This window comes from Quercus suber, unplaced genomic scaffold (assembly GCF_002906115.3).
Source record: "Quercus suber isolate HL8 unplaced genomic scaffold, Cork oak 2.0 scaffold_41, whole genome shotgun sequence".
Taxonomy (NCBI): Eukaryota; Viridiplantae; Streptophyta; class Magnoliopsida; order Fagales; family Fagaceae; genus Quercus; species Quercus suber.
In genome coordinates, this window is record NW_027069506.1 from 2,003,302 (window position 1) to 2,021,348 (window position 18,047).

Here is an 18,047-nt window from a genome sequence, read left to right on the forward strand (position 1 = left end):
GTACCTGTCAACTGGCCAAACATCGCAAGCAAAACACTGGCCTGTACACGCCTCTACCTGTGCCAGACCGCCCATGGCAGGATGTGAGTATGGAACTTTGTGTTAGGTTTGCCCCGCACCTTTAGGAAGCATGATTCCATTCTAGTAGTTGTTGATCGCTTCTCTAAGATGGCTCATTTCCTACCCTGTTCGAAGACCTCTGATGCTTCTAGGATCGCAAAGCTCTACTTTGATAGATTGTCAAACTGTATGGTCTTCCCAAAACCATAGTGTCTGATAGGGATGTTCGCTTCATGAGTTATTTTGGAAGACCTTGTGGCATTTAGTGGGCACTAAATTGAAATTTTTCACAGCATTTCATCCTCAAACTGATGGTCAAACTGAGGTGGTTAATCGTAGTCTAGGCAATCTCCTTCGGTGTCTAGTGGGTGAAGCCAATAGAAATTGGGATTCAATTCTTCCTGTAGCCCAACTTGCATATAATAGCTCTGTCAATAGGTCTATAGGCGCTAGTCCTTTTGAGGTTGTGCATGGATATACACCTAGGAAGCCCTTAGATCTTTTGCCCATGTCCCCACATGTTAGGGTGTCTGAGTCTGCTGAGGCATTTGCACGACATATTCATGATTTGCATAATGAGATTCGCAAAAAAATTCAAGCAAGTAATTCTCAATATAAAATTCATGCTGACACTCATCGGCGTCATGCAGAGTTTCAGGTAGGGGATTATGTCATGATTCGGATTCGCCCTGAACGGTTTCCCTCTGGGACCATTAAAAAATTGCAGGCTCGTAGTGCTGGACCATTCAAGGTATTGAAACGAATGGGCCCAAATGCTTATGTCATTGATTTTTCTCCTGATTATGGTATTAGCTCCTCCTTTAATATTGAGGATCTAGTTGCTTATAAAAGTCCCACAGCTATTCCTGATACCCCTTTTGATGAGTCTTTGCCTAATCCTATTGATGCCCCTGTTCCCACCCCTTTACCCTTACATCTACCTTATGCACATAAAGAATCTATTGATGCTATTTTAGATGAACAGATTGTTTCTACCAGGGATGGAGGAGTTCACTGTTTCCTAGTTCGGTGGCGAGGGCGACCAGATTCTGATTGCACTTGGATTACTCGAGATGAGCTACAGCGACTGGATCCTGACTTGTTGGAGTATTATTAGAGCTCTTCAGATTTTCACTTGACGGGGTCGAGTTCTTCTCACCCGGGGGGAGTTGGTGCGGACACAAGATACAAGCCCCCAATTACACGCACGTATAGGAGAAAGAAGATGGCCCAACCTGTGGCCTTATGGCTAGGGCCTATTAGTCATTGGGCTTGAGTTTCAGCAAGTCCAAATATTTAATAATTAGGGTTTCTTTAGGGTTTTTTTATGTTAGCTATTTAAACACTTTTTGGGATTATTGTAATACAGTTTTGATGATTATTAAAAAAAAAACGTGTGTTTTCTTTTACTGGTGCCGACTCCAGTTTTGCTTGGTGCTGACTCCAAGCAACCCTTAGGTGCTGACTCCTAGGGTTTTATCTTCTTTTATCTCTTATTCTATTGTTTTTGTGGTTTTCCTACGTCACAAGTCCCTCTCTTTCTCCATCCCAAAACCCATTTTTCATACGTACAACCCAAGATGACTCTGCACAGGTTAAAACCATAGCAGACATTGTTAAGGCCTTTGGTTGGCGGGAGATTGTCCCTATCTATGAGGACACAGAGTATGGGAATGGTTTAATTCCCTATTTAATGGACGCCTTACAAGAGATTGACACACGGGTACCATACAGAAGTGTCATTCCTCCATCTTCTAATAATACTGAAATCAGTGAAGAGCTTAACAAGTTAAAGGCAAATCGTACAAGAGTATTTCTCGTGCACATGACTGCTTCACTTGGCTCCAAGCTCTTTGTACTTGCAAAGAATGCAGAAATGATGAGCGAAGGGTATGCATGGATCCTCACTGCAGGGTTGTCATCTTTGCTAGATCCTATAAGCTCAAAGGTCATGGACTTAATGCAAGGTGTAGTAGGAGTAAGGCCATACTTACCCCCATCTAAGCGTCTTAAAGATTTTGAAAGAAAATGGAAGAGAAATTTAATCTCAATCAAAACAAGGAGTAAGACTACTACTAGCTTAAACCTCTTTGGATTATGGGCATATGATACAGTTTGGGCATTGGCTATGGCAGTGGAAAAGGCTGGCATAGTGCATTCTAGCTTCTTGAAGCAAAATGCTAGCAACAGTAATGTTGATCTTGCAGCCTTAGGCATTTTTGAAATGGGTACAAGGCTTCACAATACAATTCTAACTACTAAATTTCAAGGCCTAAGTGGGAATTTTAATTTGGTTAAGGGACAGCTAGAGCCTTCAGCCTTTGAACTGTTCAATATAATAGGAAAAACTGAGATTATTATTGGATATTGGACTCGACAGAGAGGGTTTTCAAAAGATTTGAATGATAATGGTGATCAAGAGGCATACTCAACTTCAAAGGAGAGACTTAAACCACTGATCTGGCCAGGATACACAACAGATTAGCCTACAAAGTTAAGGATTGGGGTTCCAGTGAGAAATACTTTTCAAGAATTCGTGAAAGTAGAATGGGATTCTCCTACTGATAAGCCTATCATATCAGGGTTCTCTATTGATGTGTTCCTTGCTGTACAACATGAATTACCCTTTCCCCTTCCTTATGAATTTATACCCCACATGAATAAAGATAGGCAGATTAATGGGACATACGACGAACTTCTTTACCAACTTAAAACTCAGGTGGGTTTTTTTTTTTTTTTTTTTTTAAATGATTTTCTTTTTGACTCTAGGTAAATAAAAATCCTATGTTCTACCTTGAGTGTTTTACTTTATACTCCACCGACGGTAATATGTCTTATGTGTCTGATTTTTATATATTTTAAATGTCAGTTACTTTAGAAAGAAAACAAAATGACATGTTCTAGATTTTGATTGATGGAGTATAATATAAAACCCTCAAAATAGGACATAAAATTTTTATTCACTTTAGATGGTGTTTGTTAGTTACTTCATTGAACTTTTTTCAAAGTCCATCAATCAGTAATTCTCTCTCTCTCTCTCTCTCTCTCTCTCTCTCTCTCTCAATGCAGAAGTACGACGCAGTTGTTGGAGACATAACAATCCTAGCTAGTCGTGCCTTGTATATTGATTTCACTTTGCCATATACAGAATCAGGAGTGTCAATGGTAGTTTTGGTGAAAGCTGATGAAAGAAAAAACTTGTGGATCTTCTTAAAGCCACTGAGCTTGAATTTATGGTTAACAACTAGTGCAGCAGTCATTTTTACAGGTTTTGTAGTATGGGTTCTTGAACATCGTGTAAACACTGAGTTTAGAGGCCCTCCAAAGCAACAACTTGGTTTGATTTTCTGGTTCTCCTTCTCAACACTTGTCTTTGCTCATAGTAAGTTTTCTTCAACCCTATAGAAATAATTTAGGGAAAAGTATATAAAATCCTCTATGTGGCTTCTTAGCAAAACAGGAAAGCCCTTGAAATTTCGAATGTAATTCTTAACCCCACATGTCCATATTTAGAAATGCATTTTCACATAAAATAATACTAAATGATGGTTTTGAGTTACACTCAAAAACCTCATGAGGTTTTTATGGTACACTCAAAAACTTCAAGGAGATTTAGTGTTACACAATTAACACTTTACACATATAAATATTACCAGATGGGCTTAAGTGTTACACTCCTGACCTAAAGGGCTTTCTGTGTTTGACGAGAAAACCATGATAAATTTTGTGCATTTTTTTTCCAAGATTTTATTCTTTCCCTTTGTAGTTAGTTTCAATTCAAAAAATAGATATTCATTATGCATGTGTATATTACTAATAATTTAATGGTGCCTACAGGGGAGAAAGTTGTAAATAATTGGTCAAGATTTGTGCTAATCATATGGATTTTCATGGTACTCATCCTAACTCAAAGTTATACTGCAAGCTTAACCTCAATGTTGACTGTACAGAGATTGCAGCCTACATTTGTTGATGTTAAAGAGATTAAAAAGAATGGTTATTTTGTTGGATATCCAAAGAGTTCCTTTCTTAAAGGGATTCTAATAAAACAATTAGGTTTCCATGAGTCCAAGTTGAAGCCATATGAAACCCCGGAGGAGTACCATGAAGCACTATCAAACGGAACCCACAACAGTGGGGTTGTAGCTATTTTTGATGAAATTCCCTATTTGAAGTTGTTCCTTGCAAAGTATTGCTCTAAGTATATCATGGTTGGACCCATCTACAAAACGAATGGATTTGGCTTTGTGAGTCTCTCTCCACTCTTCCCCCTCCCAAAAAAAAAAGGGCTAAAGTACCCTTCTAAGTCTTAAAATTTGGGGTAGTTTTATTTTGATTTCATTGTCAAAATGTTTTTTATTCTGTTTTTAAAATAGTGACTAACATTGCCCCTGTTAACAAAACAATGTTGGTTCCTTTGGTTTTTCTTTCTTAATGGCCAAATTAGTCAGAAACATGAATTGAATGATCATTTTGAAAACTGAATCAAATTTGGTGGACCAAAATGAAAATTCTCAAAATAAAAACAATCCAAACGGACCAAAACTTTTCAAATCAAAACTATAATTTAATCTAAAGAAAACCCACCTGAGTTTTATTTTTATTTTAAGAATGCAATAACACCAACTACTTCTTCAGTAATGCCCTTTATTATTTATTCTTGGTCATTCTCATCATGCTTCATAACTAATTCTTATGTTTAATAAATATGTAATTGATATAGTAATTCTTATGAAGTTGACTATTCTATTTATTTTTATTTACAAAATGCTATATTTTTTTAAAAATGTTTCTTCAGGCCTTTCGACAACGATCTCCTTTAGTCCCTTACATTTCGAAGGCAATTTTTAATGTCACTCAAGATAAAGATAAAATTGAAGCTATTGAGAAGAAGTACTTTTCAAGTCAAGCTGCCTGTGAAGGTCAGAGCACCACAATCTCTTCACATAGTCTTGGGGTGGACAGCTTCAGGGGCCTCTTCCTCATCACTGGAATCACTTCTATAGTTTCACTCTCGGTTTATGTGTTTAACTTTGTTTACTCACATTGGCCAGTTTCAAATGACAACAATAGTACTGGCAACTCCTTTCGGTCCAAAATAGTTGAAATGGCAAAACTTTTTGACCAAAAAGATCTCTCTTCACACGACTTCAAGAGAGAAGAATCAAGGTTGCATGCTGTAGTCAATCCTAATGTTTTGGACCCTTCACCTAGACCTAGTATTGATGAGATGCATAGCCACTCAAGGAATTCCATTGAAGAAACAGATGATGTGGTTATACACGATGACAACAGAAGTCTTTCTTCAAGCTCAAGGTATGAAGATGCATCTATGCCGGATGTACACAATTCATCATAGACATGGTTTTCTACCCTAATATTTAAGATAATCTCATTCCCGTAAGTTTGTTTAATCATTTATTACCCAAAAAATAATAGTTTATTCTTATCACTCATGATTGCATCGAATGGTCATTTCTCTCTGCAGGAAGTGACCGCATTCATCTTTCACCAGGTGACTATCATTTATTACATAATGATAGATAAATTACATATTTCCCTATATAATTTAGGGTGGTTCAAAATTAAACTGTAATATTAAAAAAAACAATGAACTTCCCAAATTGTTATAATTTACACCTTCAATGAGTTACTATTAACTAAAAGTAACATAAATTTATATAAGTTGTTTCTCTATAAAAAAAAAAAAATTATATAATTTTTGGACTAAAATCAATCTAAACACAAATTTCTTCCATGTAAAATTATAAGGCCTTCGGCACACTATATGCAAATTTTTAAACTATATTAGAATGTCATTTAGTTATTGACTTATTGTTATCAAAATATTCACAATAAAATTAATTTTTCATGAACTCTATTCTAAATTATATCATATAAAAAAAAAAATGTATTGCATGATGTGGTTGAACTAAGTGGACACCCTCTCCTTTTTTATGGATAATGCTAAAGCAACTGCATGAACGTGATTTGTACTCGTGCATGTGCACAGAGATACATACTAGTATATTATAAAAGTTGGATCTTCAAATCGGTGGATGCATACAATGATAACATGTGTTCATTCTCAAAACATGCTACAATGACACATGGCTAAAAGAAGGAAGCATACAATAATAATAATCATTTTTTTTTCTTTGTGAAAAAAGTACTGTTATTATTATTATTCAATCTAATTTTTCATTAATCTCAAGATGGCAACGCATTGGTTTCTGGGTTGTGTATATGGGTCATGGGTCACAAAAATTGGGTGTTAATTGGGATGATTTGTGGGTCCTTTTGGTGGTGGTGTTTGGTTTGATTTTGGCTTGTGGCCACGACAGTGGTGGTTAAGTTGTGGTCACAGTGGTGATTAGGATGTTATTTTTTTGTTGGGTTAATTTTAGGCTGGGGTTTGCAATGGTGGTGGGTGGGTGAGTTTTAGTTTGTGTGGTGGTTGGTGAGTGGGTGGGTTTTAGTTTACAGTGGTGGATGGGGGTGGGTTTCGATTTGTGGTGGTGGTGGTGGTTAGTGGGTGTGTATCTGTTTGATGAGAGAGAGAGAGAGAGAGAGAGAGTCTCTCTCTCTCTCTCTCTCACACACACACACACACACACACACACATATAAAAAATAAGAGTTGAGATATTGGGTAAGTTATAAAATAGTGAGTTAAAATAGATAAAGTAAATTTTTTAGGTGCTAAAAGTTACTAAATATTTTAGGACGACCAATGTGAATGCTTTAAGTTGAAGAACAAGAAGAATGAGATTTTAAGATAGAAGTGAGGGTAATTTAGATTAGGTTAGAGTAGAATTTTTATCTTGTATAAAAAAAAATAAAAATAAAAAAAATAAAAAGGAAGATAAAAGTGAGGGTAATTTAGGGAGACTGTAAAATCATAAAAAGAATATTTAAAGATATCTCATTTCCTTACTTTCTTCCATAATTGCGGCTCCTGCGTTTTGGTATTGCGACTCCCTGGTCTCAAATGTACAACACGCTTATTTCCTCCATATTAGAGCATTCATGTCAACTCAAGCAAAAATTCATGTCTATTTTAGTATAAGACATTACTTTTTCTAGTTATAATACTTAATTTTCAAAATACTCTACATTATATTATTATTTTACACTGTTTTTCATTAAAATATATAATTTTTAAATTGTTTATCTTTCTTTACACACAATAATCACATTTACCATTTTATTTCATCTTCGAGATACATAAGGAAAGAATAAATAACTAAATACAAAATGAATAGTGTCACGATTATTGTAACAAACTTGTAAATTTAAACAATTATATATACAAAGTGATGCGGGTCATTTTTAAGCAAAATTACGTAAATTCTTGACCTTTTTCTATTACAAACGGATTGATGTGAATGCACTTAGTGAATTTATTAACTTGCCAGGCGTACAAATCACGTTCTCACAATGCCAACATGACTTTTGGTCGAATAAGTTTAAATGCTAATTAACCAAGCGGGCACAGGTCTAGCTTGCATCAGCAAAGGGAAATTTGATTTTGAGACGAAGATGCAAATGATCAATGAAATGGCCACAAAATTCAGTGCGAATATTGAAATTGGAATGTCATTACCAAATTCCCGTGGGTCCAACTGCTCTTGTTGCATTCATGTCGTGTGTAATGTGTCCGACCATAGCTATCTGAGCATCTTAATTAGAAAACAAAATGAAGGCTAGCTGTGCCTGTAAATTTGGGCCACGCAAAGTAAGCCAGGCAACTGTCAGCCGCCCAAAATTTTCCACAGTGAATGGAATTTTCCAAACCTAATTCAAACAATTCACAGATAACGACTTAACGTGTAGAACAAATTTTCTAAACTTAATTCAAACACTTTGCAAATTGCTAACGTGTGGTCCCCTTTGCTTGCTCTAGTTATCATTTGGCAAGGTTAACTTTTATCTCAGTTAAACATTGACAATGGCAAACCAGAAGCACCTGTTCTCTTTCCTATCATTTCTCTTACTCACCCTCTCCCTTTCCTTCTGCCTCTGGGGTCATGAGCCTCTAGTGTTGGCAAAGGAGGTCATACCAGTAGGCGTGGTTCTTGATTTGAAGTCCCCCGTGGGAAGGGTGGCAGAGAGCTACATGTCAATGGCTCGCTCTGACTTTTATGCAGTGAATCATAACTATCGCACTAGACTCACTCTCTTCGCAAGGGATTCTGGGGATGATGTCATTACTGCAGCGTCTACAGGTACCTTATGAAATGTCACCGGAGATGTGTTTTTGTTTTAGAAAATTAAAATAAAATAATTTCTTGACGACACAATATATAATTCAAGCTGTTTTAGGAAAGCAAACTATTTCACAATTTCTTTATCACAACTCTAACTTGGCAAACTGCAAAAAAATTTCTTGATGACACAATATATAGTTCAAGTTGTTTTAGGAAAGCAAATTATTTCACAGCATCTACAGGTACCGCTTTGTTTGTTTCAACAATGATGTTTTCTAAAAAATGAGGAATTTTCCAAGAAGCATTTTTTATAAAATTATCTCATTTTTCAATGTTTGGTAGCAACTTTAAATAAGTTGAAAAATAACTTTCTAACTTCTCTTATTTAGCTTGCTTTGAGATAGAGTTGTTTTTCAAAAAAAAATTAATGAAAAACGATATTTAAAAATAAGCTATACTTTTTACATTGATCAAAAATAGTTTTCTTTTTATTCATCTTTTTTTATGCTACCAAACACTAGAAAACAAGAAAAACTATCTTTACATAAGATTTTTCATTGAAACAAACGGAGAGTATATATATGGACTTACAATTTTTTTCTCTACCACATTATAGTTATGGCAAGAAATTGTGAATTAATTTGTAATACTAAATTTTTTCTATATAATTCATCCAAAGAGTCAGGAAAGTTTTATATTACATAGCATACTAGGATAGTGTGGCCTTCAAGGCTGAAACTTTTGCATGGTAATAACATTTCTTTTTCTTTTTCTTTTTTTGAATGGAAGATATAGCATGGTAATAACATTTCTAATGTTAGTATCTTGTCAAGAGAAACGTAATCTTTTCTATTAAAGCCAACTCTATGCATTTTGAGGTTCAATAATGCAACAATGAACTTTTTTATATATTTAAATGTTAAAATAATTACTTAAAATCTATGTTCGTGTGTTTTACTCATTTTTCTAGATACAAAATTGCTAATTAAATTTTTGTATTCAAGTTTATCTAAAGAACCTTTGGAAGACTCAATTTTTACATATATATATATATCCAAAATGTATATTTTCAAGTAGGCATTTATATACCTAGATTTGCATCACATAAGATTATACTATATTGAACCATTGATTGAAAATCATATAATGTACATTCTTAAAATCAGTATTACATAATATAATATGTCATATATAAGTAATTAAAAAAATTGATGAAGAAAAAAAAAATATCTCATATGTGAATAAAGTAATAATTATACAAAAAAAAGAAGACTTTTTAAAAATAAATAGCTGAAATCACCATATCAAACGAAATTTAGTGAAATAACTGTTACTAGTGGAATGAATTAGCATGTGCTGGAATTTAAAATGAGATGAAATAGAGAGTAATTGGTACCATGCTTTTAAAAATTTAATTGGACAAGTCAAAGAACCAAAATAAGGAGTGGTTCTCAGTTCTCTAGTCTGATCGGAGTGAAACTGATGGTCAAACTGGTTATATCATAAATAAATAATTAATAATTTTAAAATTATAAAAATATACAATAATTTTATAACTAATAATATTTAGTTTTATTTAAATATTATTGAAAATTAAATAATAATATTTAGATAAAAAAGATATAACAAATGAATTAGCATAGAACAAGTTTATATTAATTTTATTTATATTTTTTTCATTTAGTTTATATATTAACTATTTAATATGTATATTTATTACTTATATAATATGTGACTATTTAGTTAATATATAATTATTTAGATATTTATAATTATATACTGAGTGTGTGTATGTACCAGTGTGTGTAAATATATATATATATATATATATATTTGTGGGGGAGGAATGAATCGAAGCCCGAAAGTAATTTTTCTGTTCTGGGGTCGAAGGACCCACACGGCTTTGTTCTTTGCAAGCGATGTAAGCAATTTTTAAGACTTGCTCTCACATCGAAGAAAGATGCGCCCCACTCATGCCTTATAAGCCTTAGCTGAAGGCAAGAGTGTACCGCTACTACTCTATTAAATTTAGAGTAGTGCTATAGTACTATAAATTTATTATAGTAGGCTTACAAACTAATGTGTAACCAATTATAAGAAGACCATTCAAATAATAATTTAAAATCAATTGAAGTCTACTAATCACATTTATTCTCATATTAATTTTTTTTAAAGAATTATTACATTAATTTGTAAACTTTATCAGTACAACTTGTAGTAACATAACATTTTCCTTGAATTTATTCTTACGTTTGTACGTGGTTTTTATTTCTGCCATCTGTAAAATTTATGCTAAATTTTTGTTGTGTGGAATGGCCAACAACTGGCAACTAGGAATCACTATAGATTTTCCTCTTAAAAAAAAAAGAAAAAAAAAGAAAGAAAGAATCACTATACATTAATAGAAAAATTCTATAACCAAAAGCAAAATGAAACGAGGAATATCCTCACGTAACCCATATGCCCCCACTTCTTTCTTTCCCTTTAACACTATTGTCTTTGATCGGCTACCACCAACAGACCAACTTATTATCTATATTTATAGTACAAATAAATATGGTGAAATACTGAAATGGTGCTTGCTGCCTTGGGGTTCATTTCTTCAATGATGAAGGTTGTAGGCCTAGATCTCATTTCTTTAAGAAAAGAGGAACGTGTTATGTAAGGATTCTCAGTGAGGGTTTGGATTTTGAGATTTCATTGTCATCAAATCTCTCTCTCATTGTTATGGGCTTATATTGTGTTTTTCTTTTATTCATATTTGATCTTCCTCTGCTACAAAGAAAAATCAATGGGTTGTTCTTTGTTATTTCATCAACCCGAAGGAATATATGGCAGAAAATAACTTCCGAAGTGTGCAGTTTAGAGGTGAGGCGACTGCGTTTTCCAAAAAACGACTATATTTGACAATAGTCTGAACCATCCCATACCATATCGGTCGAACCAACCCAATTTGCGATTTCTCCAGTTGAACCACATGTTTTCGGTTTTTTAGAATATGGTACAGTTTTCGATTAAACTGGCTGGTCCAGTTCAGTTTTCAAAACCTTGATTGGTACCTGTTAACTAACTGGAATGGAAGATTCCAACTGTTTCGGGTGGAATGGAATGGCATTTATAACTATTCATAACTATGGTGTAAAGTAATAGAAACTTATTTATAAAATGTAGGGTTTATTATTATTTTGATCCCTAATCCTTGGTATATATGTCATATTAGTGGCTAACTTTTTGATAATGTGTCAAAATAGTCTCTCTTATTAAGTGATTGATGGAAAAAGTTGATTTGACTAACGTTAATATTAAAATATTATTTTTTATGCCACATGGTCTGCAATGTATCCTTCAAAAAAATTTTAATAAAAAACCCTAACTCTTTTAACTTAAAAATACTATTAAAAAAAAAAAGGAAAATAAACCAACAAATCATACTAAAAACAGGCATTCTACAGGGTGGGTTCGGGGAAAAGAGTGCCCTTTTATATATATATATATATATATATGTTCTTTAACATTCAAACTTTGATTTATAAAATCTTTTGTTGTTGTATTATTGAATTTATATTTTTATGTTTAAGATTTCAATTGTTGTATTGTTATATGTTTGAATTATTTTTATTTTTTAAAATATCTGCATTATTGTATTGTTATGCTTCTAAAAGGTTTTGTAATGTTAGAACTTGATTTTCTTTTTTATGTCTAATGAATTTCAGTTTAATGAATAATATATTTTAAATCAAATTTTAATATATTATAAAACAAAAACAAAAAATAGAGTGAGATGGGGAAGGTAGGTACACACAGATGCTTGCTAGGATTGGGTAAAAAAAAAAAAAAAAAATTCTCCAAAGTGACAACCAAGTAGGGAGGGCCAAGGGGGAATAGAAAACTCATCCCATACCCATCCCATTGCTATTCATAGTGGGGATTATATGTTCTACACTCTAAATCTCCCACCTAAAGAAAAAGAAGAGTCAAGACTTAGAGCACATCCCACGAGCCAAAAAAAAAAAAATCATTTTCCTTTTCTATTCCTCAAGCCAGATAGAGTTCTGATAGGCCAAGAATGTATTAATCCATTGTGATAAATTAACTAATTAACTAGCCAAGTTAATAAATTAATTCAATTAACTTGCAATATGCGTGGTAGCACAAACAAATCACCAATTAAGTTAATATGCAGCGAAAAATAAAGTTGACACGGTAATTTGTATACGAATGAGGAAAACCTCCAAGGCAAAAACCCTACCGGGTGAATTTAAGGTCACCATTCCCAAGAATCCACTATTATCACAACAAGCGGACAAGTAAAAGAATCCTAGTACATTATACCAACTATAGTTGAACCCTTACCTCAATATACAATTGGACTTGTTCTGTAGTAACAATCTCTCATTTTCAATGCACGACTCTTAGTACGTGACTAACTAATCGATGCACAGATTCAAGTACATGAATAACCACTAACTTGAGAATGATGTTGGCTGCAAAGTTCTTCAGTTCATCAACACGATGAAGATCACAAAACTCCTTGGTTACAAAACCCTACGGTGTACAAACCCAACAACTTCTTCAAGAAAAAGATGAACTAGGGCATATGCTTCTGGTCACACTATGCTTGTGAAAAACCATTGCATCATGTTTACTCACTTGTATCTGCTGTGACGGCCCTTAAAATAATCCTTATATATGTTTAGGGTTGTGAGAAAAGAAAGCCTAAATATGTATACACTGATATGTGTGAAATCAAATCTGAAAAACTAATTTTCGTAAATCTCAATAGATAGGTTATCTATCATGCAACTATCGAGCATTGAGCTGAAGATCCCTTTTAAACCTCGATAGATGCTATCTATCAAGTTAGTTGTCGAGTTTTAAAATCCAGCACTTCTTCACTTGATTCTTGGACAGATTTGCATGGCTTTAACACTTGGACTTGAACTCTTATTTCTTAAAATATTAAACACATCATAGATCTACCAAATTACAAGTAAAGTGCGTTTTGTCAAAAGATTAGGCAATTCTAAATGACATGTTCCTAACATGATTCACATATGTCCTAACAATTTCTTTTTTCCTTCTTTCTTTCTTTTTTTGGGGAAGGGGGGGGCACTAATAGTTGGGGCTTAAGTAATACTCCTACAATTAAAGAAACAATTCTACTGATTAAAATTTGTGAGCCTTCATCCATTTGGGGGTCTCAGATGATACAGTCGACCCTACTAAAGCAAGTGAAAATTAAAGACTATTGTCCACTCTTAGTGTTCTACTTTATTTTTCACTAATCATAACCTACCACAAAATTTATTTTCCCTTATAAAGTAACCAAAGTTTAAATGAAAAATAAAATAAAATAAATTCAAACATTTGGTTTATTACAGTTAATGAAGCATGAAGTGGAATACTCACATGCAAAGTGGGACACAGGATTTTTATTCAACTTATTACTAGGAACTCATGAATTGCTGCATATATCAAGTTTAATTTAAAGGATGCCGATGGGGAATTTTGCTCCATGTATTAATATACAAACTTCTCATCATGTAGTCTGATACAATTGTAGTTCAGAATTGATCAACATTTTGATTTTGCACCTTCACCTTTTTATAGACATATGTTGGCATATCGTGAAGTATCAGTTTTGTTATTAAACATTGCAACTTTGCAAGTAAATTTTCCACTTTCTAATTCATTCATTTAACTGTTGAAATGATATCCAGCATTGGATTTAATGAAGAATATAGAAGTGCAGGCCATTATAGGACCTCAAAGCTCCGCACAAGCTAGGTTTGTGACAGAACTTGGCCGCAAAGCTCAGGTTCCCATCATTTCCTTTTCAGCCACAAGTCCCTCTCTTTCTCCATCCCAGAACCAGTTTTTCGTACGTACAACCCATGATGATTCCGCACAAGTTAAAGCCATAGTAGACATTGTTAAGGCCTTTGGTTGGTGGGAAATTGTCCTCATTTATGAAGACACAGATTATGGCAATGGCTTAATTCCATATATGTTGGATGCTTTACAAGAGATTGACACTCGGGTTTCTTACAGAAGTGAAATTCATCCATCTTCTAATAATACTGAAATCAGTGAAGAGCTTAACAAGTTAAAGGCAAATCATACAAGAATATTCCTTGTTCACATGACAGCTTCACTTGGCTCCAAACTCTTTGCACTCGCAAAGAATGCAGGGATGATGAGTGAAGGGTATGCATGGATCCTCACAGAAGGGCTATCATCATTGCTAGATCCTATGAGCTCTAAGGTCATGGACTCAATGCAAGGCGTATTGGGAATCAGGCCATACTTACCCCCATCTAAACAACTTGAAGATTTTGAAAGGAAATGGAAGAGAAATTTAACCTCAATTAGAACAAAGAGCAAAAGTATTACTGGCTTAAACTTTTTTGGATTATGGGCATACGATACAATCTGGGCATTGGCTATGGCAGTAGAAAAGGCTAGCATGGTGCATTCTAGCTTCTTGAAGCAAAATACCAGCAGCTTTAGGCATTTTTGAAATGGGTACAAGGCTTCGCGATACAATTCTAAGAACTACATTTCAAGGCCTAAGCGGGAATTTTCATTTGGTTAAGGGGCAGTTAGAGCCTTCAACCTTTGAACTATTCAATGTGATAGGAAAAACTGAGAGGATTATCGGATATTGGACCCGACAAAGAGGATTTTCAAAATATTTGAATGGCACTAGTGAAAGGGCATACTCAACATCAAAGGACAAACTTAAACAACCTATCTGGCCAGGAGACACGACAGAGCAGCCGTCAAAGTTAAGGATTGGGGTTCCAGTGACATCTATGTCTAAGAAATTCGTAAAAATGGAATGGCATTCTCCTACTGATGATAAGCCAAGCATATCGGGGTTCTGCATTGATCTGTTCTATGCTGTACAAGAAGCATTACCTTTTCCCCTTCCTCATGAATTTATTCCCTACATGAATAAACATAGGCAACTTAATGGGACATACGATCAACTTCTTTATCAAATTAAAAACCAGGTGAGTTTTTTCTCCCAAGGTTTTTCTTCTTGCAGATGCCTCTAGGTGAATAAAATCATTTATGGAAAAATGCTAGAGTTACAAACTTTTTTACAATTTTTTTTACAAATTACTTATGTGGTAAGTGGTTATTGGTAAGTAAAAAAATTGATGTAAGTGGTAGGTCCATATGAAGAACCACTAAAATTTTCTCATCTTAACAATTTGTAAAAATGTTATAAAAAAGTTTATGATTGTAGTATTACTCATCCTTCATTTCCCTTTAAGGATTTCATTTTATACTCCACCAATTGCAATATATCATCTAAATATATTTTATTTTTATTTTTATTTTACATGTCATATTGCTATTTTTTTTTTCTATTTTAAATTTTGGTTACTTTATAAGAAAAAGGGAAGGTGAAAACATGTGCTAGGCTTATGCTTGGTGAAGCATAACATAGAATAGTCAAAGTACGACATAAGAATTTTATTCACTTTAGGTGGGTGTCAATTAGTTACCTCATTTAATGTTTCTTAATGTCCATAAATTCATAATTCTCTCTCTAAATGCAGGTTTACGATGCGGTTGTTGGAGACACAACAATTGTTGCTAAATGTTCATTGTATGTTGATTTCACTTTGCCTTATACAGAATCAGGCGTGTCAATGGTGGTTTTGGTGAAAGATGATGAGAACAAAAACTTGTGGATTTTCTTAAAGCCGCTAAGCATTAATCTATGGTTAACAATTGGGGCATCATTCATCTTTACAGGTTTGGTAATATGGGTTCTTGAACACCATGTAAACACTGAGTTTAGAGGTCCTCCAAATCAACAACTTGGCTTGATTTTTTGGTTCTCCTTCTCAACACTGGCCTTCGCTCACAGTAAATTTTCTTAAACCCTCTAGAAGATATTAGGAAGAAGTATATAAAACCCCATTGTGATATCTTTGCAAAGCATAGAAAATGTAACACTTAACCCCTACATGGTATTATTTTGTGTGTAAACCATTAAACACCCATGAAACTAAATAGTGAGTTGCTCATGTGATGACATGTATCCAAATTTAGGGATTCATTTTCACATAAAGCATTACCAAAGTGGGGTTTTGATATTAGCCAATTAATGGTTTACACACAAAGCAATATTAATGAGGATTAAATGTTATACTCAAAACCTCAAGGGGATTTTTGTTTACGTAGAAATCACATACGGTTTTGTGTATTTTTTCCAAAAATTTTATTCTCTCTCTGTGGTTTGTTTGAATTCAAAACATGGATATTCATTATGCATGTTAATATTAAAAATAATTTATGGTACTTGTAGGGGAGAAAGTGGTAAACAATTGGTCAAGATTTGTGCTAATCATATGGATTTTTGTAGTACTCATCCTGACTCAAAGTTATACGGCAAGCCTAACATCAATATTAACAATACAGAGATTGCAACCTACATTTGTTGACGTAAAAGAAATTAAAAATAATGGTTATTTTGTTGGATATCAAAAGCATTCATTTGTTGAGGGATTTCTGATAAAACAATTAGATTTCCATGAATCCCAATTGAAGCCATATTCGACCTTTGAGGGGTATCATGAAGCATTGTCAAAAGGAACCCACAATGGTGGGGTTGCGGCTATTTTTGATGAAATCCCCTATATCAAGCTCTTCCTTGCAAAGTATTGTTCTAGGTATACTATGGTTGGACCCACCTACAAAACTGATGGATTTGGCTTTGTGAGTCTCTCTCTCTCTCTCTCTCTCTCTCTCTCAAAAAAAAAAAAAAAAAACCACCCTGAATTATTCTTTTAATTTTAAGACCTACAAAACTGATGGATTTGGCTTTGTGAGTCTCTCTCTCTCTCTCTCTCTCTCTCTCTCCAAAAAAAAAAAAAAAAACCACCCTGAATTATTCTTTTAATTTTAAGAATGCAATAAAGAATGCCATAGCATTATTTTAAAAGAATGCTATAATTTTGTAACATGTTTCTTCAGGCCTTCCAACAAGGATCCCCTTTAGTCCCTCACATTTCGAGGGCAATCTTGAATGTCACTCAAGATAGAGATAAAATTGGAGCTATCGAGCAGAAGTACTTTGGAAGTCAAACTTCTTGTGAAGATCAAAGCGCCACAATCTCTTCACATGGTCCTAGTCTTGGTGTGGACAACTTCAGGGGCCTCTTCCTCATTGCAGGAATCACTTCCGTGGTCTCACTCTTAGTTAATGTTTCTAACTTCTTTTACTCACATTGGTCGAATTTGGGCAACAACAATCCTGCCAACTCCTATTGGTCCAAATTAGTTGAAATGGCAAAACATTTTGACAAGAAAGATCCACATTCATTTCAGAAAGAAGAATCAAGGGTACATGTTGTAGCAAGTCCCAACGTTTATGAACCTTCTCCTAGTATTGATTATATGCAAATCCACTCAAGGAATTCCATTGAAGGAACATATGATGTGGTTATACATGATGACAACAAAAGTCTCTCTTCAAGTTCAAGGCATGGGGATGCATCTATGCAGGATGTACCCCATTCATCATAGACTTGGTTTTCTGCCCTAATGTTTAAGATGATCTCATTCCCCTAAGTTTGTTTATTACCCTAAAATAGAAGTTTAGTCTTATCAGTCATGATTGCATCGAATGGTTATTTCTTTCGATAGGAAGCTATTTCTCTCTATAGGAAGTGACTGCATTCTTCTTTCATAAAGTGACTATCATTTATTAAAAACTAAGGAAATTACATAATTCCCTATACAATTTTGGGTGGTTCAA

At 34.0% G+C, this 18,047-nt stretch overlaps 2 pseudogenes; both read left to right on the forward strand.

Moving 5' to 3' along the window:
* Nucleotides 1–5,474, forward strand: part of LOC112025248 (glutamate receptor 2.8-like) — an 11,581-nt pseudogene extending 6,107 nt beyond the window's left edge.
* Nucleotides 5,475–7,956: 2,482 nt separating this feature from the next.
* Nucleotides 7,957–17,825, forward strand: LOC112025249 (glutamate receptor 2.8-like; annotated as a pseudogene).
* The last annotated feature ends 222 nt before the right edge of the window (nucleotides 17,826–18,047 follow it).